Genomic DNA, 19,649 nt, shown 5'->3' on the forward strand with positions numbered 1-19,649 from the left:
ACGACCACGAAGGGACTCGAACCCTCAATCTTCTGATCCGAAGTCAGACGCCTTATCCATTAGGCCACGCGGTCTCATGCCTCTTTATGAAGAAACCATTTTCCACTGGAAACAGCCACCGCATAGGAAAAGACGCTCAAGGAGCACAAAGGATTTCATTTGTTAGAGCAGGCACATGACATTGCTGTCTAAGGTATTGCAGTGATCCAAAATGGCAGTTTGATGAGTGTTTTCAGAAAAAAAAAACATGCCTTGCAGTGTTCATGAAGTCTTCTAGGCTAAGTTTGTGGTTGTCTCTTCTCTGTTAAGTATAGTCATTGTGCCAGCTGCATGGGTACATAGTACACCGCTTGTCAGGATGGCCGAGTGGTCTAAGGCGCCAGACTCAAGAGGCTTCTCTTCCCTTCTCATGGGCCTTCTGGTCTCCGAATGGAGGTGTGGGTTCAAATCCCACTTCTGACAGAGCTTTTTCACTTTGTCCATCATGGCACATTGGTCAGGCCTGCCAAAACAAGCTCTTGGGTCTTTTCATTTACTAGGCTCTTCAAAGGGCCTTCTCAACAGCAACCTCACATGGACTTTTGGAAAATCTCGCAGAAAAGGAACAAGGCCGACTTTTTTCTACAAGCTTTCTAACACACGTTTTACAAACTGACAAATTCCATCCCCTTTGGCACACCTACAGTCATATGGGTTAGCTCATCTTCTCTTCTAGTTCACTTCATCAGGATCAGAAGCTTTGGAGGCAATTTGTTTTGCTAAATCTTAAAAGGTTAGTGTACAGGTAAAGTGACAAATATGTAAGGAGACCGAACTCAGGAGATAGGTTTTGGCAATAACTTACAGGTCTTCCCTGTATGTTCTGACCTTTGGTGAAAGAGGTGGGGTTATTCCCTCTTCTGACAAGACTCATTTGTTGAAATTTCAACGGACCCTTCCTTGAAAAGAGTTCAGGTTGCAAGAAAACCAATTGCAGTGTTCCATTTGCGGTGTGGATCATATCTTTTCAGAGGAAATGACAGACATACTTTCCAAATTTCAGGCAAGAACTCTTCATATAAATTGGGAACCGAGGCAACCTTTTGAAATTGTTGAGCTTGCAACAAGAAGGAATCGCATCGTGCTACTTGACATGCTATGTCTGCACCTTTGTAAAAGTCTGGCTTACAGCAGAATTGCAGACAAGGATTTCCTAAATCATATAGGAAATTAATTTTCTCATGTTAGTAAACAAAATGCTTAGCAGAAAGGGAGATGCCACCATGAATGTTTGAACCCTGGGTCATATAGTTTACTTAGAGTTTCTTCCAAGGTCCATCAGGGTATTGGGTTCAAAGTAAGGCAAAGGTTAGAATCCCAGTGTGGACTAGCAGTGTTTATTTGAGGTTGATGTAAAAACTTTGCTGGGACTTGCACAAGTTGTAAGAAAAGAGTTAGCGTCATTGACATTGTGGTGAAAGCTCTGCAAAAGCAGCCACCTTTGTAGCTGTAAACAGTCAAGGGCAGGGATTGAATGATAAGCATGAGTGAGGAAGCACAGGCTTTTGCAAAGTCTCCGAGGACATTTACAACAAGAGGAGCAAATACTCTACAGAAGTGACAAGACCAGAACTCAACGACCACAAAGGGACTTGAACCCTCAATCTTCTGATCCGAAGTCAGACGCCTTATCCATTAGGCCACGCGGTCTCATGCCTCTTTATGAAGAATCCATTTTCCACTGGAAACAGCCACCGCATAGGAAAAGACGCTCAAGGAGCACAAAGGATTTCATTTGTTAGAGCAGGCACATGACATTGCAGTCTAAGGTATTGCAGTGATCCAAAATGGCAGTTTGATGAGTGTTTTCAGAGAAAAAAACATGCCTTGCAGTGTTCATGAAGTCTTCTAGGCTAAGTTTGTGGTTGTCTCTTCTCTGTTAAGTATAGTCATTGTGCCAGCTGCATGGGTACATAGTACACCGCTTGTCAGGATGGCCGAGTGGTCTAAGGCGCCAGACTCAAGAGGCTTCTCTTCCCTTCTCATGGGCCTTCTGGTCTCCGATTGGAGGTGTGGGTTCAAATCCCACTTCTGACAGAGCTTTTTCACTTTGTCCATCATGGCACATTGGTCAGGCCTGCCAAAACAAGCTCTTGGGTCTTTTCATTTACTAGGCTCTTCAAAGGGCCTTCTCAACAGCAACCTCACATGGACTTTTGGAAAATCTCGCAGAAAAGGAACAAGGCCGACTTTTTTCTACAAGCTTTCTAACACACGTTTTACAAACTGACAAATTCCATCCCCTTTGGCACACCTACAGTCATATGGGTTAGCTCATCTTCTCTTCTAGTTCACTTCATCAGGATCAGAAGCTTTGGAGGCAATTTGTTTTGCTAAATCTTAAAAGGTTAGTGTACAGGTAAAGTGACAAATATGTAAGGAGACCGAACTCAGGAGATAGGTTTTGGCAATAACTTACAGGTCTTCCCTGTATGTTCTGACCTTTGGTGAAAGAGGTGGGGTTATTCCCTCTTCTGACAAGACTCATTTGTTGTAATTTCAACGGACCCTTCCTTGAAAAGAGTTCAGGTTGCAAGAAAACCAATTGCAGTGTTCCATTTGCGGTGTGGATCATATCTTTTCAGAGAAAATGACAGACATACTTTCCAAATTTCAGGCAAGAACTCTTCATATAAATTGGGAACCGAGGCAACCTTTTGAAATTGTTGAGCTTGCAACAAGAAGGAATCGCATCGTGCTACTTGACATGCTGTGTCTGCACCTTTGTAAAAGTCTGGCTTACAGCAGAATTGCAGACAAGGATTTCCTAAATCATATAGGAAATTAATTTTCTCATGTTAGTAAACAAAATGCTTAGCAGAAAGGGAGATGCCACCATGAATGTTTGAACCCTGGGTCATATAGTTTACTTAGAGTTTCTTCCAAGGTCCATCAGGGTATTGGGTTCAAAGTAAGGCAAAGGTTAGAATCCCAGTGTGGACTAGCAGTGTTTATTTGAGGTTGATGTAAAAACTTTGCTGGGACTTGCACAAGTTGTAAGAAAAGAGTTAGCGTCATTGACATTGTGGTGAAAGCTCAGCAAAAGCAGCCACCTTTGTAGCTGTAAACAGTCAAGGGCAGGGATTGAATGATAAGCATGAGTGAGGAAGCACAGGCTTTTGCAAAGTCTCCGAGGACATTTACAACAAGAGGAGCAAATACTCTACAGAAGTGACAAGAACAGAACTCAACGACCACGAAGGGACTCGAACCCTCAATCTACTGATCCGAAGTCAGACGCCTTATCCATTAGGCCACGCGGTCTCATGCCTCTTTATGAAGAATCCATTTTCCACTGGAAACAGCCACCGCATAGGAAAAGACGCTCAAGGAGCACAAAGGATTTCATTTGTTAGAGCAGGCACATGACATTGCAGTCTAAGGTATTGCAGTGATCCAAAATGGCAGTTTGATGAGTGTTTTCAGAGAAAAAAACATGCCTTGCAGTGTTCATGAAGTCTTCTAGGCTAAGTTTGTGGTTGTCTCTTCTCTGTTAAGTATAGTCATTGTGCCAGCTGCATGGGTACATAGTACACCGCTTGTCAGGATGGCCGAGTGGTCTAAGGCGACAGACTCAAGAGGCTTCTCTTCCCTTCTCATGGGCCTTCTGGTCTCCGATTGGAGGCGTGGGTTCAAATCCCACTTCTGACAGAGCTTTTTCACTTTGTCCATCATGGCACATTGGTCAGGCCTGCCAAAACAAGCTCTTGGGTCTTTTCATTTACTAGGCTCTTCAAAGGGCCTTCTCAACAGCAACCTCACATGGACTTTTGGAAAATCTCGCAGAAAAGGAACAAGGCCGACTTTTTTCTACAAGCTTTCTAACACACGTTTTACAAACTGACAAATTCCATCCCCTTTGGCACACCTACAGTCATATGGGTTAGCTCATCTTCTCTTCTAGTTCACTTCATCAGGATCAGAAGCTTTGGAGGCAATTTGTTTTGCTAAATCTTAAAAGGTTAGTGTACAGGTAAAGTGACAAATATGTAAGGAGACCGAACTCAGGAGATAGGTTTTGGCAATAACTTACAGGTCTTCCCTGTATGTTCTGACCTTTGGTGAAAGAGGTGGGGTTATTCCCTCTTCTGACAAGACTCATTTGTTGAAATTTCAACGGACCCTTCCTTGAAAAGAGTTCAGGTTGCAAGAAAACCAATTGCAGTGTTCCATTTGCGGTGTGGATCATATCTTTTCAGAGGAAATGACAGACATACTTTCCAAATTTCAGGCAAGAACTCTTCATATAAATTGGGAACCGAGGCAACCTTTTGAAATTGTTGAGCTTGCAACAAGAAGGAATCGCATCGTGCTACTTGACATGCTGTGTCTGCACCTTTGTAAAAGTCTGGCTTACAGCAGAATTGCAGACAAGGATTTCCTAAATCATATAGGAAATTAATTTTCTCATGTTAGTAAACAAAATGCTTAGCAGAAAGGGAGATGCCACCATGAATGTTTGAACCCTGGGTCATATAGTTTACTTAGAGTTTCTTCCAAGGTCCATCAGGGTATTGGGTTCAAAGTAAGGCAAAGGTTAGAATCCCAGTGTGGACTAGCAGTGTTTATTTGAGGTTGATGTAAAAACTTTGCTGGGACTTGCACAAGTTGTAAGAAAAGAGTTAGCGTCATTGACATTGTGGTGAAAGCTCAGCAAAAGCAGCCACCTTTGTAGCTGTAAACAGTCAAGGGCAGGGATTGAATGATAAGCATGAGTGAGGAAGCACAGGCTTTTGCAAAGTCTCCGAGGACATTTACAACAAGAGGAGCAAATACTCTACAGAAGTGACAAGAACAGAACTCAACGACCACAAAGGGACTCGAACCCTCAATCTTCTGATCCGAAGTCAGACGCCTTATCCATTAGGCCACGCGGTCTCATGCCTCTTTATGAAGAATCCATTTTCCACTGGAAACAGCCACCGCATAGGAAAAGACGCTCAAGGAGCACAAAGGATTTCATTTGTTAGAGCAGGCACATGACATTGCAGTCTAAGGTATTGCAGTGATCCAAAATGGCAGTTTGATGAGTGTTTTCAGAGAAAAAAACATGCCTTGCAGTGTTCATGAAGTCTTCTAGGCTAAGTTTGTGGTTGTCTCTTCTCTGTTAAGTATAGTCATTGTGCCAGCTGCATGGGTACATAGTACACCGCTTGTCAGGATGGCCGAGTGGTCTAAGGCGCCAGACTCAAGAGGCTTCTCTTCCCTTCTCATGGGCCTTCTGGTCTCCGAATGGAGGCGTGGGTTCAAATCCCACTTCTGACAGAGCTTTTTCACTTTGTCCATCATGGCACATTGGTCAGGCCTGCCAAAACAAGCTCTTGGGTCTTTTCATTTACTAGGCTCTTCAAAGGGCCTTCTCAACAGCAACCTCACATGGACTTTTGGAAAATCTCGCAGAAAAGGAACAAGGCCGACTTTTTTCTACAAGCTTTCTAACACACGTTTTACAAACTGACAAATTCCATCCCCTTTGGCACACCTACAGTCATATGGGTTAGCTCATCTTCTCTTCTAGTTCACTTCATCAGGATCAGAAGCTTTGGAGGCAATTTGTTTTGCTAAATCTTAAAAGGTTAGTGTACAGGTAAAGTGACAAATATGTAAGGAGACCGAACTCAGGAGATAGGTTTTGGCAATAACTTACAGGTCTTCCCTGTATGTTCTGACCTTTGGTGAAAGAGGTGGGGTTATTCCCTCTTCTGACAAGACTCATTTGTTGAAATTTCAACGGACCCTTCCTTGAAAAGAGTTCAGGTTGCAAGAAAACCAATTGCAGTGCTCCATTTGCGGTGTGGATCATATCTTTTCAGAGAAAATGACAGACATACTTTCCAAATTTCAGGCAAGAACTCTTCATATAAATTGGGAACCGAGGCAACCTTTTGAAATTGTTGAGCTTGCAACAAGAAGGAATCGCATCGTGCTACTTGACATGCTGTGTCTGCACCTTTGTAAAAGTCTGGCTTACAGCAGAATTGCAGACAAGGATTTCCTAAATCATATAGGAAATTAATTTTCTCATGTTAGTAAACAAAATGCTTAGCAGAAAGGGAGATGCTACCATGAATGTTTGAACCCTGGGTCATATAGTTTACTTAGAGTTTCTTCCAAGGTCCATCAGGGTATTGGGTTCAAAGTAAGGCAAAGGTTAGAATCCCAGTGTGGACTAGCAGTGTTTATTTGAGGTTGATGTAAAAACTTTGCTGGGACTTGCACAAGTTGTAAGAAAAGAGTTAGCGTCATTGACATTGTGGTGAAAGCTCAGCAAAAGCAGCCACCTTTGTAGCTGTAAACAGTCAAGGGCAAGGATTGAATGATAAGCATGAGTGAGGAAGCACAAACTTTTGCAAAGTCTCCGAGGACATTTACAACAAGAGGAGCAAATACTCTACAGAAGTGACAAGAACAGAACTCAACAACCACGAAGGGACTCGAACCCTCAATCTTCTGATCCGAAGTCAGACGCCTTATCCATTAGGCCACGCGGTCTCATGCCTCTTTATGAAGAATCCATTTTCCACTGGAAACAGCCACCGCATAGGAAAAGACGCTCAAGGAGCACAAAGGATTTCATTTGTTAGAGCAGGCACATGACATTGCAGTCTAAGGTATTGCAGTGATCCAAAATGGCAGTTTGATGAGTGTTTTCAGAGAAAAAAACATGCCTTGCAGTGTTCATGAAGTCTTCTAGGCTAAGTTTGTGGTTGTCTCTTCTCTGTTAAGTATAGTCATTGTGCCAGCTGCATGGGTACATAGTACACCGCTTGTCAGGATGGCCGAGTGGTCTAAGGCGCCAGACTCAAGAGGCTTCTCTTCCCTTCTCATGGGCCTTCTGGTCTCCGATTGGAGGCGTGGGTTCAAATCCCACTTCTGACAGAGCTTTTTCACTTTGTCCATCATGGCACATTGGTCAGGCCTGCCAAAACAAGCTCTTGGGTCTTTTCATTTACTAGGCTCTTCAAAGGGCCTTCTCAACAGCAACCTCACATGGACTTTTGGAAAATCTCGCAGAAAAGGAACAAGGCCGACTTTTTTCTACAAGCTTTCTAACACACGTTTTACAAACTGACAAATTCCATCCCCTTTGGCACACCTACAGTCATATGGGTTAGCTCATCTTCTCTTCTAGTTCACTTCATCAGGATCAGAAGCTTTGGAGGCAATTTGTTTTGCTAAATCTTAAAAGGTTAGTGTACAGGTAAAGTGACAAATATGTAAGGAGACCGAACTCAGGAGATAGGTTTTGGCAATAACTTACAGGTCTTCCCTGTATGTTCTGACCTTTGGTGAAAGAGGTGGGGTTATTCCCTCTTCTGACAAGACTCATTTGTTGTAATTTCAACGGACCCTTCCTTGAAAAGAGTTCAGGTTGCAAGAAAACCAATTGCAGTGTTCCATTTGCGGTGTGGATCATATCTTTTCAGAGGAAATGACAGACATACTTTCCAAATTTCAGGCAAGAACTCTTCATATAAATTGGGAACCGAGGCAACCTTTTGAAATTGTTGAGCTTGCAACAAGAAGGAATCGCATCGTGCCACTTGACATGCTGTGTCTGCACCTTTGTAAAAGTCTGGCTTACAGCAGAATTGCAGACAAGGATTTCCTAAATCATATAGGAAATTAATTTTCTCATGTTAGTAAACAAAATGCTTAGCAGAAAGGGAGATGCCACCATGAATGTTTGAACCCTGGGTCATATAGTTTACTTAGAGTCTCTTCCAAGGTCCATCAGGGTATTGGGTTCAAAGTAAGGCAAAGGTTAGAATCCCAGTGTGGACTAGCAGTGTTTATTTGAGGTTGATGTAAAAACTTTGCTGGGACTTGCACAAGTTGTAAGAAAAGAGTTAGCGTCATTGACATTGTGGTGAAAGCTCAGCAAAAGCAGCCACCTTTGTAGCTGTAAACAGTCAAGGGCAGGGATTGAATGATAAGCATGAGTGAGGAAGCACAGGCTTTTGCAAAGTCTCCGAGGACATTTACAACAAGAGGAGCAAATACTCTACAGAAGTGACAAGAACAGAGCTCAACGACCACGAAGGGACTCGAACCCTCAATCTTCTGATCCGAAGTCAGACGCCTTATCCATTAGGCCACGCGGTCTCATGCCTCTTTATGAAGAAACCATTTTCCACTGGAAACAGCCACCGCATAGGAAAAGACGCTCAAGGAGCACAAAGGATTTCATTTGTTAGAGCAGGCACATGACATTGCAGTCTAAGGTATTGCAGTGATCCAAAATGGCAGTTTGATGAGTGTTTTCAGAGAAAAAAACATGCCTTGCAGTGTTCATGAAGTCTTCTAGGCTAAGTTTGTGGTTGTCTCTTCTCTGTTAAGTATAGTCATTGTGCCAGCTGCATGGGTACGTAGTACACCGCTTGTCAGGATGGCCGAGTGGTCTAAGGCGCCAGACTCAAGAGGCTTCTCTTCCCTTCTCATGGGCCTTCTGGTCTCCGATTGGAGGCGTGGGTTCAAATCCCACTTCTGACAGAGCTTTTTCACTTTGTCCATCATGGCACATTGGTCAGGCCTGCCAAAACAAGCTCTTGGGTCTTTTCATTTACTAGGCTCTTCAAAGGGCCTTCTCAACAGCAACCTCACATGGACTTTTGGAAAATCTCGCAGAAAAGGAACAAGGCCGACTTTTTTCTACAAGCTTTCTAACACACGTTTTACAAACTGACAAATTCCATCCCCTTTGGCACACCTACAGTCATATGGGTTAGCTCATCTTCTCTTCTAGTTCACTTCATCAGGATCAGAAGCTTTGGAGGCAATTTGTTTTGCTAAATCTTAAAAGGTTAGTGTACAGGTAAAGTGACAAATATGTAAGGAGACCGAACTCAGGAGATAGGTTTTGGCAATAACTTACAGGTCTTCCCTGTATGTTCTGACCTTTGGTGAAAGAGGTGGGGTTATTCCCTCTTCTGACAAGACTCATTTGTTGAAATTTCAACGGACCCTTCCTTGAAAAGAGTTCAGGTTGCAAGAAAACCAATTGCAGTGTTCCATTTGCGGTGTGGATCATATCTTTTCAGAGAAAATGACAGACATACTTTCCAAATTTCAGGCAAGAACTCTTCATATAAATTGGGAACCGAGGCAACCTTTTGAAATTGTTGAGCTTGCAACAAGAAGGAATCGCATCGTGCTACTTGACATGCTGTGTCTGCACCTTTGTAAAAGTCTGGCTTACAGCAGAATTGCAGACAAGGATTTCCTAAATCATATAGGAAATAAATTTTCTCATGTTAGTAAACAAAATGCTTAGCAGAAAGGGAGATGCCACCATGAATGTTTGAACCCTGGGTCATATAGTTTACTTAGAGTCTCTTCCAAGGTCCATCAGGGTATTGGGTTCAAAGTAAGGCAAAGGTTAGAATCCCAGTGTGGACTAGCAGTGTTTATTTGAGGTTGATGTAAAAACTTTGCTGGGACTTGCACAAGTTGTAAGAAAAGAGTTAGCGTCATTGACATTGTGGTGAAAGCTCAGCAAAAGCAGCCACCTTTGTAGCTGTAAACAGTCAAGGGCAGGGATTGAATGATAAGCATGAGAGAGGAAGCACAGGCTTTTGCAAAGTCTCCGAGGACATTTACAACAAGAGGAGCAAATACTCTACAGAAGTGACAAGAACAGAGCTCAACGACCACGAAGGGACTCGAACCCTCAATCTTCTGATCCGAAGTCAGACGCCTTATCCATTAGGCCACGCGGTCTCATGCCTCTTTATGAAGAAACCATTTTCCACTGGAAACAGCCACCGCATAGGAAAAGACGCTCAAGGAGCACAAAGGATTTCATTTGTTAGAGCAGGCACATGACATTGCTGTCTAAGGTATTGCAGTGATCCAAAATGGCAGTTTGATGAGTGTTTTCAGAAAAAAAAAACATGCCTTGCAGTGTTCATGAAGTCTTCTAGGCTAAGTTTGTGGTTGTCTCTTCTCTGTTAAGTATAGTCATTGTGCCAGCTGCATGGGTACATAGTACACCGCTTGTCAGGATGGCCGAGTGGTCTAAGGCGCCAGACTCAAGAGGCTTCCCTTCTCATGGGCCTTCTGGTCTCCGAATGGAGGCGTGGGTTCAAATCCCACTTCTGACAGAGCTTTTTCACTTTGTCCATCATGGCACATTGGTCAGGCCTGCCAAAACAAGCTCTTGGGTCTTTTCATTTACTAGGCTCTTCAAAGGGCCTTCTCAACAGCAACCTCACATGGACTTTTGGAAAATCTCGCAGAAAAGGAACAAGGCCGACTTTTTTCTACAAGCTTTCTAACACACGTTTTACAAACTGACAAATTCCATCCCCTTTGGCACACCTACAGTCATATGGGTTAGCTCATCTTCTCTTCTAGTTCACTTCATCAGGATCAGAAGCTTTGGAGGCAATTTGTTTTGCTAAATCTTAAAAGGTTAGTGTACAGGTAAAGTGACAAATATGTAAGGAGACCGAACTCAGGAGATAGTTTTTGGCAATAACTTACAGGTCTTCCCTGTATGTTCTGACCTTTGGTGAAAGAGGTGGGGTTATTCCCTCTTCTGACAAGACTCATTTGTTGAAATTTCAACTGACCCTTCCTTGAAAAGAGTTCAGGTTGCAAGAAAACCAATTGCAGTGTTCCATTTGCGGTGTGGATCATATCTTTTCAGAGGAAATGACAGACATACTTTCCAAATATCAGGCAAGAACTCTTCATATAAATTGGGAACCGAGGCAACCTTTTGAAATTGTTGAGCTTGCAACAAGAAGGAATCGCATCGTGCCACTTGACATGCTGTGTCTGCACCTTTGTAAAAGTCTGGCTTACAGCAGAATTGCAGACAAGGATTTCCTAAATCATATAGGAAATTAATTTTCTCCTGTTAGTAAACAAAATGCTTAGCAGAAAGGGAGATGCTACCATGAATGTTTGAACCCTGGGTCATATAGTTTACTTAGAGTCTCTTCCCAGGTCCATCAGGGTATTGGGTTCAAAGTAAGGCAAAGGTTAGAATCCCAGTGTGGACTAGCAGTGTTTATTTGAGGTTGATGTAAAATCTTTGCTGGGACTTGCACAAGTTGTAAGAAAAGAGTTAGCGTCATTGACATTGTGGTGAAAGCTCAGCAAAAGCAGCCACCTTTGTAGCTGTAAACAGTCAAGGGCAGGGATTGAATGATAAGCATGAGTGAGGAAGCACAGGCTTTTGCAAAGTCTCCGAGGACATTTACAACAAGAGGAGCAAATACTCTACAGAAGTGACAAGAACAGAACTCAACGACCACGAAGGGACTCAAACCCTCTATCTTCTGATCCGAAGTCAGACGCCTTATCCATTAGGCCACGCGGTCTCATGCCTCTTTATGAAGAAACCATTTTCCACTGGAAACAGCCACCGCATAGGAAAAGACGCTCAAGGAGCACAAAGGATTTCATTTGTTAGAGCAGGCACATGACATTGCTGTCTAAGGTATTGCAGTGATCCAAAATGGCAGTTTGATGAGTGTTTTCAGAGAAAAAAACATGCCTTGCAGTGTTCATGAAGTCTTCTAGGTTAAGTTTGTGGTTGTCTCTTCTCTGTTAAGTATAGTCATTGTGCCAGCTGCATGGGTACATAGTACACCGCTTTTCAGGATGGCCGAGTGGTCTAAGGCGCCAGACTCAAGAGGCTTCTCTTCCCTTCTCATGGGTCTTCTGGTCTCCGATTGGAGGCGTGGGTTCAAATCCCACTTCTGACAGAGCTTTTTCACTTTGTCCATCATGGCACATTGGTCAGGCCTGCCAAAACAAGCTCTTGGGTCTTTTCATTTACTAGGCTCTTCAAAGGGCCTTCTCAACAGCAACCTCACATGGACTTTTGTTAAAATCTCGCAGAAAAGGAACAAGGCCGACTTTTTTCTACAAGCTTTCTAACACACGTTTTACAAACTGACAAATTCCATCCCCTTTGGCACACCTACAGTCATATGGGTTAGCTCATCTTCTCTTCTAGTTCACTTCATCAGGATCAGAAGCTTTGGAGGCAATTTGTTTTGCTAAATCTTAAAAGGTTAGTGTACAGGTAAAGTGACAAATATGTAAGGAGACCGAACTCAGGAGATAGGTTTTGGCAATAACTTACAGGTCTTCCCTGTATGTTCTGACCTTTGGTGAAAGAGGTGGGGTTATTCCCTCTTCTGACAAGACTCATTTGTTGAAATTTCAACGGACCCTTCCTTGAAAAGAGTTCAGGTTGCAAGAAAACCAATTGCAGTGTTCCATTTGCGGTGTGGATCATATCTTTTCAGAGAAAATGACAGACATACTTTCCAAATTTCAGGCAAGAACTCTTCATATAAATTGGGAACCGAGGCAACCTTTTGAAATTGTTGAGCTTGCAACAAGAAGGAATCGCATCGTGCCACTTGACATGCTGTGTCTGCACCTTTGTAAAAGTCTGGCTTACAGCAGAATTGCAGACAAGGATTTCCTAAATCATATAGGAAATTAATTTTCTCCTGTTAGTAAACAAAATGCTTAGCAGAAAGGGAGATGCTACCATGAATGTTTGAACCCTGGGTCATATAGTTTACTTAGAGTCTCTTCCCAGGTCCATCAGGGTATTGGGTTCAAAGTAAGGCAAAGGTTAGAATCCCAGTGTGGACTAGCAGTGTTTATTTGAGGTTGATGTAAAAACTTTGCTGGGACTTGCACAAGTTGTAAGAAAAGAGTTAGCGTCATTGACATTGTGGTGAAAGCTCAGCAAAAGCAGCCACCTTTGTAGCTGTAAACAGTCAAGGGCAGGGATTGAATGATAAGCATGAGTGAGGAAGCACAGGCTTTTGCAAAGTCTCCGAGGACATTTACAACAAGAGGAGCAAATACTCTACAGAAGTGACAAGAACAGAACTCAACGACCACGAAGGGACTCAAACCCTCTATCTTCTGATCCGAAGTCAGACGCCTTATCCATTAGGCCACGCGGTCTCATGCCTCTTTATGAAGAAACCATTTTCCACTGGAAACAGCCACCGCATAGGAAAAGACGCTCAAGGAGCACAAAGGATTTCATTTGTTAGAGCAGGCACATGACATTGCTGTCTAAGGTATTGCAGTGATCCAAAATGGCAGTTTGATGAGTGTTTTCAGAGAAAAAAACATGCCTTGCAGTGTTCATGAAGTCTTCTAGGTTAAGTTTGTGGTTGTCTCTTCTCTGTTAAGTATAGTCATTGTGCCAGCTGCATGGGTACATAGTACACCGCTTTTCAGGATGGCCGAGTGGTCTAAGGCGCCAGACTCAAGAGGCTTCTCTTCCCTTCTCATGGGTCTTCTGGTCTCCGATTGGAGGCGTGGGTTCAAATCCCACTTCTGACAGAGCTTTTTCACTTTGTCCATCATGGCACATTGGTCAGGCCTGCCAAAACAAGCTCTTGGGTCTTTTCATTTACTAGGCTCTTCAAAGGGCCTTCTCAACAGCAACCTCACATGGACTTTTGTTAAAATCTCGCAGAAAAGGAACAAGGCCGACTTTTTTCTACAAGCTTTCTAACACACGTTTTACAAACTGACAAATTCCATCCCCTTTGGCACACCTACAGTCATATGGGTTAGCTCATCTTCTCTTCTAGTTCACTTCATCAGGATCAGAAGCTTTGGAGGCAATTTGTTTTGCTAAATCTTAAAAGGTTAGTGTACAGGTAAAGTGACAAATATGTAAGGAGACCGAACTCAGGAGATAGGTTTTGGCAATAACTTACAGGTCTTCCCTGTATGTTCTGACCTTTGGTGAAAGAGGTGGGGTTATTCCCTCTTCTGACAAGACTCATTTGTTGAAATTTCAACGGACCCTTCCTTGAAAAGAGTTCAGGTTGCAAGAAAACCAATTGCAGTGTTCCATTTGCGGTGTGGATCATATCTTTTCAGAGAAAATGACAGACATACTTTCCAAATTTCAGGCAAGAACTCTTCATATAAATTGGGAACCGAGGCAACCTTTTGAAATTGTTGAGCTTGCAACAAGAAGGAATCGCATCGTGCTACTTGACATGCTGTGTCTGCACCTTTGTAAAAGTCTGGCTTACAGCAGAATTGCAGACAAGGATTTCCTAAATCATATAGGAAATTAATTTTCTCATGTTAGTAAACAAAATGCTTAGCAGAAAGGGAGATGCCACCATGAATGTTTGAACCCTGGGTCATATAGTTTACTTAGAGTCTCTTCCAAGGTCCATCAGGGTATTGGGTTCAAAGTAAGGCAAAGGTTAGAATCCCAGTGTGGACTAGCAGTGTTTATTTGAGGTTGATGTAAAAACTTTGCTGGGACTTGCACAAGTTGTAAGAAAAGAGTTAGCGTCATTGACATTGTGGTGAAAGCTCAGCAAAAGCAGCCACCTTTGTAGCTGTAAACAGTCAAGGGCAGGGATTGAATGATAAGCATGAGTGAGGAAGCACAGGCTTTTGCAAAGTCTCCGAGGACATTTACAACAAGAGGAGCAAATACTCTACAGAAGTGACAAGAACAGAGCTCAACGACCACGAAGGGACTCGAACCCTCAATCTTCTGATCCGAAGTCAGACGCCTTATCCATTAGGCCACGCGGTCTCATGCCTCTTTATGAAGAAACCATTTTCCACTGGAAACAGCCACCGCATAGGAAAAGACGCTCAAGGAGCACAAAGGATTTCATTTGTTAGAGCAGGCACATGACATTGCTGTCTAAGGTATTGCAGTGATCCAAAATGGCAGTTTGATGAGTGTTTTCAGAAAAAAAAAACATGCCTTGCAGTGTTCATGAAGTCTTCTAGGCTAAGTTTGTGGTTGTCTCTTCTCTGTTAAGTATAGTCATTGTGCCAGCTGCATGGGTACATAGTACACCGCTTGTCAGGATGGCCGAGTGGTCTAAGGTGCCAGACTCAAGAGGCTTCTCTTCCCTTCTCATGGGCCTTCTGGTCTCCGAATGGAGGCGTGGGTTCAAATCCCACTTCTGACAGAGCTTTTTCACTTTGTCCATCATGGCACATTGGTCAGGCCTGCCAAAACAAGCTCTTGGGTCTTTTCATTTACTAGGCTCTTCAAAGGGCCTTCTCAACAGCAACCTCACATGGACTTTTGGAAAATCTCGCAGAAAAGGAACAAGGCCGACTTTTTTCTACAAGCTTTCTAACACACGTTTTACAAACTGACAAATTCCATCCCCTTTGGCACACCTACAGTCATATGGGTTAGCTCATCTTCTCTTCTAGTTCACTTCATCAGGATCAGAAGCTTTGGAGGCAATTTGTTTTGCTAAATCTTAAAAGGTTAGTGTACAGGTAAAGTGACAAATATGTAAGGAGACCGAACTCAGGAGATAGGTTTTGGCAATAACTTACAGGTCTTCCCTGTATGTTCTGACCTTTGGTGAAAGAGGTGGGGTTATTCCCTCTTCTGACAAGACTCATTTGTTGAAATTTCAACGGACCCTTCCTTGAAAAGAGTTCAGGTTGCAAGAAAACCAATTGCAGTGTTCCATTTGCGGTGTGGATCATATCTTTTCAGAGGAAATGACAGACATACTTTCCAAATATCAGGCAAGAACTCTTCATATAAATTGGGAACCGAGGCAACCTTTTGAAATTGTTGAGCTTGCAACAAGAAGGAATCGCATCGTGCCACTTGACATGCTGTGTCTGCACCTTTGTAAAAGTCTGGCTTACAGCAGAATTGCAGACAAGGATTTCCTAAATCATATAGGAAATTAATTTTCTCCTGTTAGTAAACAAAATGCTTAGCAGAAAGGGAGATGCTACCATGAATGTTTGAACCCTGGGTCATATAGTTTACTTAGAGTCTCTTCCCAGGTCCATCAGGGTATTGGGTTCAAAGTAAGGCAAAGGTTAGAATCCCAGTGTGGACTAGCAGTGTTTATTTGAGGTTGATGTAAAAACTTTGCTGGGACTTGCACAAGTTGTAAGAAAAGAGTTAGCGTCATTGACATTGTGGTGAAAGCTCAGCAAAAGCAGCCACCTTTGTAGCTGTAAACAGTCAAGGGCAGGGATTGAATGATAAGCATGAGTGAGGAAGCACAGGCTTTTGCAAAGTCTCCGAGGACATTTACAACAAGAGGAGCAAATACTCTACAGAAGTGACAAGAACAGAACTCAACGACCACGAAGGGACTCAAACCCTCTATCTTCTGATCCGAAGTCAGACGCCTTATCCATTAGGCCACGCGGTCTCATGCCTCTTTATGAAGAAACCATTTTCCACTGGAAACAGCCACCGCATAGGAAAAGACGCTCAAGGAGCACAAAGGATTTCATTTGTTAGAGCAGGCACATGACATTGCTGTCTAAGGTATTGCAGTGATCCAAAATGGCAGTTTGATGAGTGTTTTCAGAGAAAAAAACATGCCTTGCAGTGTTCATGAAGTCTTCTAGGTTAAGTTTGTGGTTGTCTCTTCTCTGTTAAGTATAGTCATTGTGCCAGCTGCATGGGTACATAGTACACCGCTTTTCAGGATGGCCGAGTGGTCTAAGGCGCCAGACTCAAGAGGCTTCTCTTCCCTTCTCATGGGTCTTCTGGTCTCCGATTGGAGGCGTGGGTTCAAATCCCACTTCTGACAGAGCTTTTTCACTTTGTCCATCATGGCACATTGGTCAGGCCTGCCAAAACAAGCTCTTGGGTCTTTTCATTTACTAGGCTCTTCAAAGGGCCTTCTCAACAGCAACCTCACATGGACTTTTGTTAAAATCTCGCAGAAAAGGAACAAGGCCGACTTTTTTCTACAAGCTTTCTAACACACGTTTTACAAACTGACAAATTCCATCCCCTTTGGCACACCTACAGTCATATGGGTTAGCTCATCTTCTCTTCTAGTTCACTTCATCAGGATCAGAAGCTTTGGAGGCAATTTGTTTTGCTAAATCTTAAAAGGTTAGTGTACAGGTAAAGTGACAAATATGTAAGGAGACCGAACTCAGGAGATAGGTTTTGGCAATAACTTACAGGTCTTCCCTGTATGTTCTGACCTTTGGTGAAAGAGGTGGGGTTATTCCCTCTTCTGACAAGACTCATTTGTTGAAATTTCAACGGACCCTTCCTTGAAAAGAGTTCAGGTTGCAAGAAAACCAATTGCAGTGTTCCATTTGCGGTGTGGATCATATCTTTTCAGAGGAAATGACAGACATACTTTCCAAATTTCAGGCAAGAACTCTTCATATAAATTGGGAACCGAGGCAACCTTTTGAAATTGTTGAGCTTGCAACAAGAAGGAATCGCATCGTGCCACTTGACATGCTGTGTCTGCACCTTTGTAAAAGTCTGGCTTACAGCAGAATTGCAGACAAGGATTTCCTAAATCATATAGGAAATTAATTTTCTCATGTTAGTAAACAAAATGCTTAGCAGAAAGGGAGTTGCCACCATGAATGTTTGAACCCTGGGTCATATAGTTTACTTAGAGTCTCTTCCAAGGTCCATGAGGGTATTGGGTTCAAAGTAAGGCAAAGGTTAGAATCCCAGTGTGGACTAGCAGTGTTTATTTGAGGTTGATGTAAAAACTTTGCTGGGACTTGCACAAGTTGTAAGAAAAGAGTTAGCGTCATTGACATTGTGGTGAAAGCTCAGCAAAAGCAGCCACCTTTGTAGCTGTAAACAGTCAAGGGCAGGGATTGAATGATAAGCATGAGTGAGGAAGCACAGGCTTTTGCAAAGTCTCCGAGGACATTTACAACAAGAGGAGCAAATACTCTACAGAAGTGACAAGAACAGAGCTCAACGACCACGAAGGGACTCGAACCCTCAATCTTCTGATCCGAAGTCAGACGCCTTATCCATTAGGCCACGCGGTCTCATGCCTCTTTATGAAGAAACCATTTTCCACTGGAAACAGCCACCGCATAGGAAAAGACGCTCAAGGAGCACAAAGGATTTCATTTGTTAGAGCAGGCACATGACATTGCTGTCTAAGGTATTGCAGTGATCCAAAATGGCAGTTTGATGAGTGTTTTCAGAAAAAAAAACATGCCTTGCAGTGTTCATGAAGTCTTCTAGGCTAAGTTTGTGGTTGTCTCTTCTCTGTTAAGTATAGTCATTGTGCCAGCTGCATGGGTACATAGTACACCGCTTGTCAGGATGGCCGAGTGGTCTAAGGCGCCAGACTCAAGAGGCTTCTCTTCCCTTCTCATGGGCCTTCTGGTCTCTGAATGGAGGCGTGGGTTCAAATCCCACTTCTGACAGAGCTTTTTCACTTTGTCCATCATGGCACATTGGTCAGGCCTGCCAAAACAAGCTCTTGGGTCTTTTCATTTACTAGGCTCTTCAAAGGGCCTTCTCAACAGCAACCTCACATGGACTTTTGGAAAATCTCGCAGAAAAGGAACAAGGCCGACTTTTTTCTACAAGCTTTCTAACACACGTTTTACAAACTGACAAATTCCATCCCCTTTGGCACACCTACAGTCATATGGGTTAGCTCATCTTCTCTTCTAGTTCACTTCATCAGGATCAGAAGCTTTGGAGGCAATTTGTTTTGCTAAATCTTAAAAGGTTAGTGTACAGGTAAAGTGACAAATATGTAAGGAGACCGAACTCAGGAGATAGGTTTTGGCAATAACTTACAGGTCTTCCCTGTATGTTCTGACCTTTGGTGAAAGAGGTGGGGTTATTCCCTCTTCTGACAAGACTCATTTGTTGAAATTTCAACGGACCCTTCCTTGAAAAGAGTTCAGGTTGCAAGAAAACCAATTGCAGTGTTCCATTTGCGGTGTGGATCATATCTTTTCAGAGGAAATGACAGACATACTTTCCAAATTTCAGGCAAGAACTCTTCATATAAATTGGGAACCGAGGCAACCTTTTGAAATTGTTGAGCTTGCAACAAGAAGGAATCGCATCGTGCTACTTGACATGCTGTGTCTGCACCTTTGTAAAAGTCTGGCTTACAGCAGAATTGCAGACAAGGATTTCCTAAATCATATAGGAAATTAATTTTCTCATGTTAGTAAACAAAATGCTTAGCAGAAAGGGAGATGCCACCATGAATGTTTGAACCCTGGGTCATATAGTTTACTTAGAGTCTCTTCCCAGGTCCATCAGGGTATTGGGTTCAAAGTAAGGCAAAGGTTAGAATCCCAGTGTGGACTAGCAGTGTTTATTTGAGGTTGATGTAAAAACTTTGCTGGGACTTGCACAAGTTGTAAGAAAAGAGTTAGCGTCATTGACATTGTGGTGAAAGCTCAGCAAAAGCAGCCACCTTTGTAGCTGTAAACAGTCAAGGGCAGGGATTGAATGATAAGCATGAGTGAGGAAGCACAGGCTTTTGCAAAGTCTCCGAGGACATTTACAACAAGAGGAGCAAATACTCTACAGAAGTGACAAGAACAGAACTCAACGACCACGAAGGGACTCAAACCCTCTATCTTCTGATCCGAAGTCAGACGCCTTATCCATTAGGCCACGCGGTCTCATGCCTCTTTATGAAGTAACCATTTTCCACTGGAAACAGCCACCGCATAGGAAAAGACGCTCAAGGAGCACAAAGGATTTCATTTGTTAGAGCAGGCACATGACATTGCTGTCTAAGGTATTGCAGTGATCCAAAATGGCAGTTTGATGAGTGTTTTCAGAGAAAAAAACATGCCTTGCAGTGTTCATGAAGTCTTCTAGGTTA

General features: G+C 43.0%; 25 non-coding genes across 25 annotated transcripts; 12 read left to right on the forward strand and 13 right to left on the reverse strand.

Annotated features, from left to right (window-relative positions):
- Position 1: 1 nt before the first annotated feature.
- Positions 2–74, reverse strand: TRNAR-UCG (transfer RNA arginine (anticodon UCG)). The gene has a single exon. It is a non-coding gene; the product is annotated as a tRNA-Arg (tRNA).
- Positions 75–352: 278 nt separating this feature from the next.
- Positions 353–462, forward strand: TRNAL-CAA (transfer RNA leucine (anticodon CAA)). The gene is made up of 2 exons: positions 353–390; positions 417–462. It is a non-coding gene; the product is annotated as a tRNA-Leu (tRNA).
- A 1,154-nt stretch (positions 463–1,616) lies between these two features.
- Positions 1,617–1,689, reverse strand: TRNAR-UCG (transfer RNA arginine (anticodon UCG)). Its single transcript has one exon. It is a non-coding gene; the product is annotated as a tRNA-Arg (tRNA).
- Positions 1,690–1,966: 277 nt separating this feature from the next.
- Positions 1,967–2,076, forward strand: TRNAL-CAA (transfer RNA leucine (anticodon CAA)). The gene is made up of 2 exons: positions 1,967–2,004; positions 2,031–2,076. It is a non-coding gene; the product is annotated as a tRNA-Leu (tRNA).
- A 1,154-nt stretch (positions 2,077–3,230) lies between these two features.
- Positions 3,231–3,303, reverse strand: TRNAR-UCG (transfer RNA arginine (anticodon UCG)). The gene has a single exon. It is a non-coding gene; the product is annotated as a tRNA-Arg (tRNA).
- A 277-nt stretch (positions 3,304–3,580) lies between these two features.
- Positions 3,581–3,690, forward strand: TRNAL-CAA (transfer RNA leucine (anticodon CAA)). The gene is made up of 2 exons: positions 3,581–3,618; positions 3,645–3,690. It is a non-coding gene; the product is annotated as a tRNA-Leu (tRNA).
- A 1,154-nt stretch (positions 3,691–4,844) lies between these two features.
- On the reverse strand, positions 4,845–4,917 carry TRNAR-UCG (transfer RNA arginine (anticodon UCG)). Its single transcript has one exon. It is a non-coding gene; the product is annotated as a tRNA-Arg (tRNA).
- Positions 4,918–5,194: 277 nt separating this feature from the next.
- Positions 5,195–5,304, forward strand: TRNAL-CAA (transfer RNA leucine (anticodon CAA)). The gene is made up of 2 exons: positions 5,195–5,232; positions 5,259–5,304. It is a non-coding gene; the product is annotated as a tRNA-Leu (tRNA).
- A 1,154-nt stretch (positions 5,305–6,458) lies between these two features.
- On the reverse strand, positions 6,459–6,531 carry TRNAR-UCG (transfer RNA arginine (anticodon UCG)). The gene has a single exon. It is a non-coding gene; the product is annotated as a tRNA-Arg (tRNA).
- Positions 6,532–6,808: 277 nt separating this feature from the next.
- Positions 6,809–6,918, forward strand: TRNAL-CAA (transfer RNA leucine (anticodon CAA)). Its single transcript has 2 exons — positions 6,809–6,846; positions 6,873–6,918. It is a non-coding gene; the product is annotated as a tRNA-Leu (tRNA).
- A 1,154-nt stretch (positions 6,919–8,072) lies between these two features.
- On the reverse strand, positions 8,073–8,145 carry TRNAR-UCG (transfer RNA arginine (anticodon UCG)). The gene has a single exon. It is a non-coding gene; the product is annotated as a tRNA-Arg (tRNA).
- Positions 8,146–8,422: 277 nt separating this feature from the next.
- Positions 8,423–8,532, forward strand: TRNAL-CAA (transfer RNA leucine (anticodon CAA)). The gene is made up of 2 exons: positions 8,423–8,460; positions 8,487–8,532. It is a non-coding gene; the product is annotated as a tRNA-Leu (tRNA).
- A 1,154-nt stretch (positions 8,533–9,686) lies between these two features.
- On the reverse strand, positions 9,687–9,759 carry TRNAR-UCG (transfer RNA arginine (anticodon UCG)). The gene has a single exon. It is a non-coding gene; the product is annotated as a tRNA-Arg (tRNA).
- Positions 9,760–10,037: 278 nt separating this feature from the next.
- Positions 10,038–10,142, forward strand: TRNAL-CAA (transfer RNA leucine (anticodon CAA)). The gene is made up of 2 exons: positions 10,038–10,075; positions 10,097–10,142. It is a non-coding gene; the product is annotated as a tRNA-Leu (tRNA).
- Positions 10,143–11,296: 1,154 nt separating this feature from the next.
- On the reverse strand, positions 11,297–11,369 carry TRNAR-UCG (transfer RNA arginine (anticodon UCG)). Its single transcript has one exon. It is a non-coding gene; the product is annotated as a tRNA-Arg (tRNA).
- A 277-nt stretch (positions 11,370–11,646) lies between these two features.
- Positions 11,647–11,756, forward strand: TRNAL-CAA (transfer RNA leucine (anticodon CAA)). The gene is made up of 2 exons: positions 11,647–11,684; positions 11,711–11,756. It is a non-coding gene; the product is annotated as a tRNA-Leu (tRNA).
- Positions 11,757–12,911: 1,155 nt separating this feature from the next.
- TRNAR-UCG (transfer RNA arginine (anticodon UCG)) lies at positions 12,912–12,984 on the reverse strand. Its single transcript has one exon. It is a non-coding gene; the product is annotated as a tRNA-Arg (tRNA).
- A 277-nt stretch (positions 12,985–13,261) lies between these two features.
- On the forward strand, positions 13,262–13,371 carry TRNAL-CAA (transfer RNA leucine (anticodon CAA)). Its single transcript has 2 exons — positions 13,262–13,299; positions 13,326–13,371. It is a non-coding gene; the product is annotated as a tRNA-Leu (tRNA).
- A 1,155-nt stretch (positions 13,372–14,526) lies between these two features.
- On the reverse strand, positions 14,527–14,599 carry TRNAR-UCG (transfer RNA arginine (anticodon UCG)). The gene has a single exon. It is a non-coding gene; the product is annotated as a tRNA-Arg (tRNA).
- A 278-nt stretch (positions 14,600–14,877) lies between these two features.
- On the forward strand, positions 14,878–14,987 carry TRNAL-CAA (transfer RNA leucine (anticodon CAA)). The gene is made up of 2 exons: positions 14,878–14,915; positions 14,942–14,987. It is a non-coding gene; the product is annotated as a tRNA-Leu (tRNA).
- A 1,154-nt stretch (positions 14,988–16,141) lies between these two features.
- Positions 16,142–16,214, reverse strand: TRNAR-UCG (transfer RNA arginine (anticodon UCG)). Its single transcript has one exon. It is a non-coding gene; the product is annotated as a tRNA-Arg (tRNA).
- A 277-nt stretch (positions 16,215–16,491) lies between these two features.
- TRNAL-CAA (transfer RNA leucine (anticodon CAA)) lies at positions 16,492–16,601 on the forward strand. Its single transcript has 2 exons — positions 16,492–16,529; positions 16,556–16,601. It is a non-coding gene; the product is annotated as a tRNA-Leu (tRNA).
- A 1,155-nt stretch (positions 16,602–17,756) lies between these two features.
- Positions 17,757–17,829, reverse strand: TRNAR-UCG (transfer RNA arginine (anticodon UCG)). Its single transcript has one exon. It is a non-coding gene; the product is annotated as a tRNA-Arg (tRNA).
- Positions 17,830–18,106: 277 nt separating this feature from the next.
- Positions 18,107–18,216, forward strand: TRNAL-CAA (transfer RNA leucine (anticodon CAA)). The gene is made up of 2 exons: positions 18,107–18,144; positions 18,171–18,216. It is a non-coding gene; the product is annotated as a tRNA-Leu (tRNA).
- A 1,154-nt stretch (positions 18,217–19,370) lies between these two features.
- On the reverse strand, positions 19,371–19,443 carry TRNAR-UCG (transfer RNA arginine (anticodon UCG)). Its single transcript has one exon. It is a non-coding gene; the product is annotated as a tRNA-Arg (tRNA).
- Positions 19,444–19,649: the final 206 nt, after the last annotated feature.

This window comes from Hyperolius riggenbachi, chromosome 8, assembly GCF_040937935.1.
Source record: "Hyperolius riggenbachi isolate aHypRig1 chromosome 8, aHypRig1.pri, whole genome shotgun sequence".
In the NCBI taxonomy this organism is placed as follows: Eukaryota; Metazoa; Chordata; class Amphibia; order Anura; family Hyperoliidae; genus Hyperolius; species Hyperolius riggenbachi.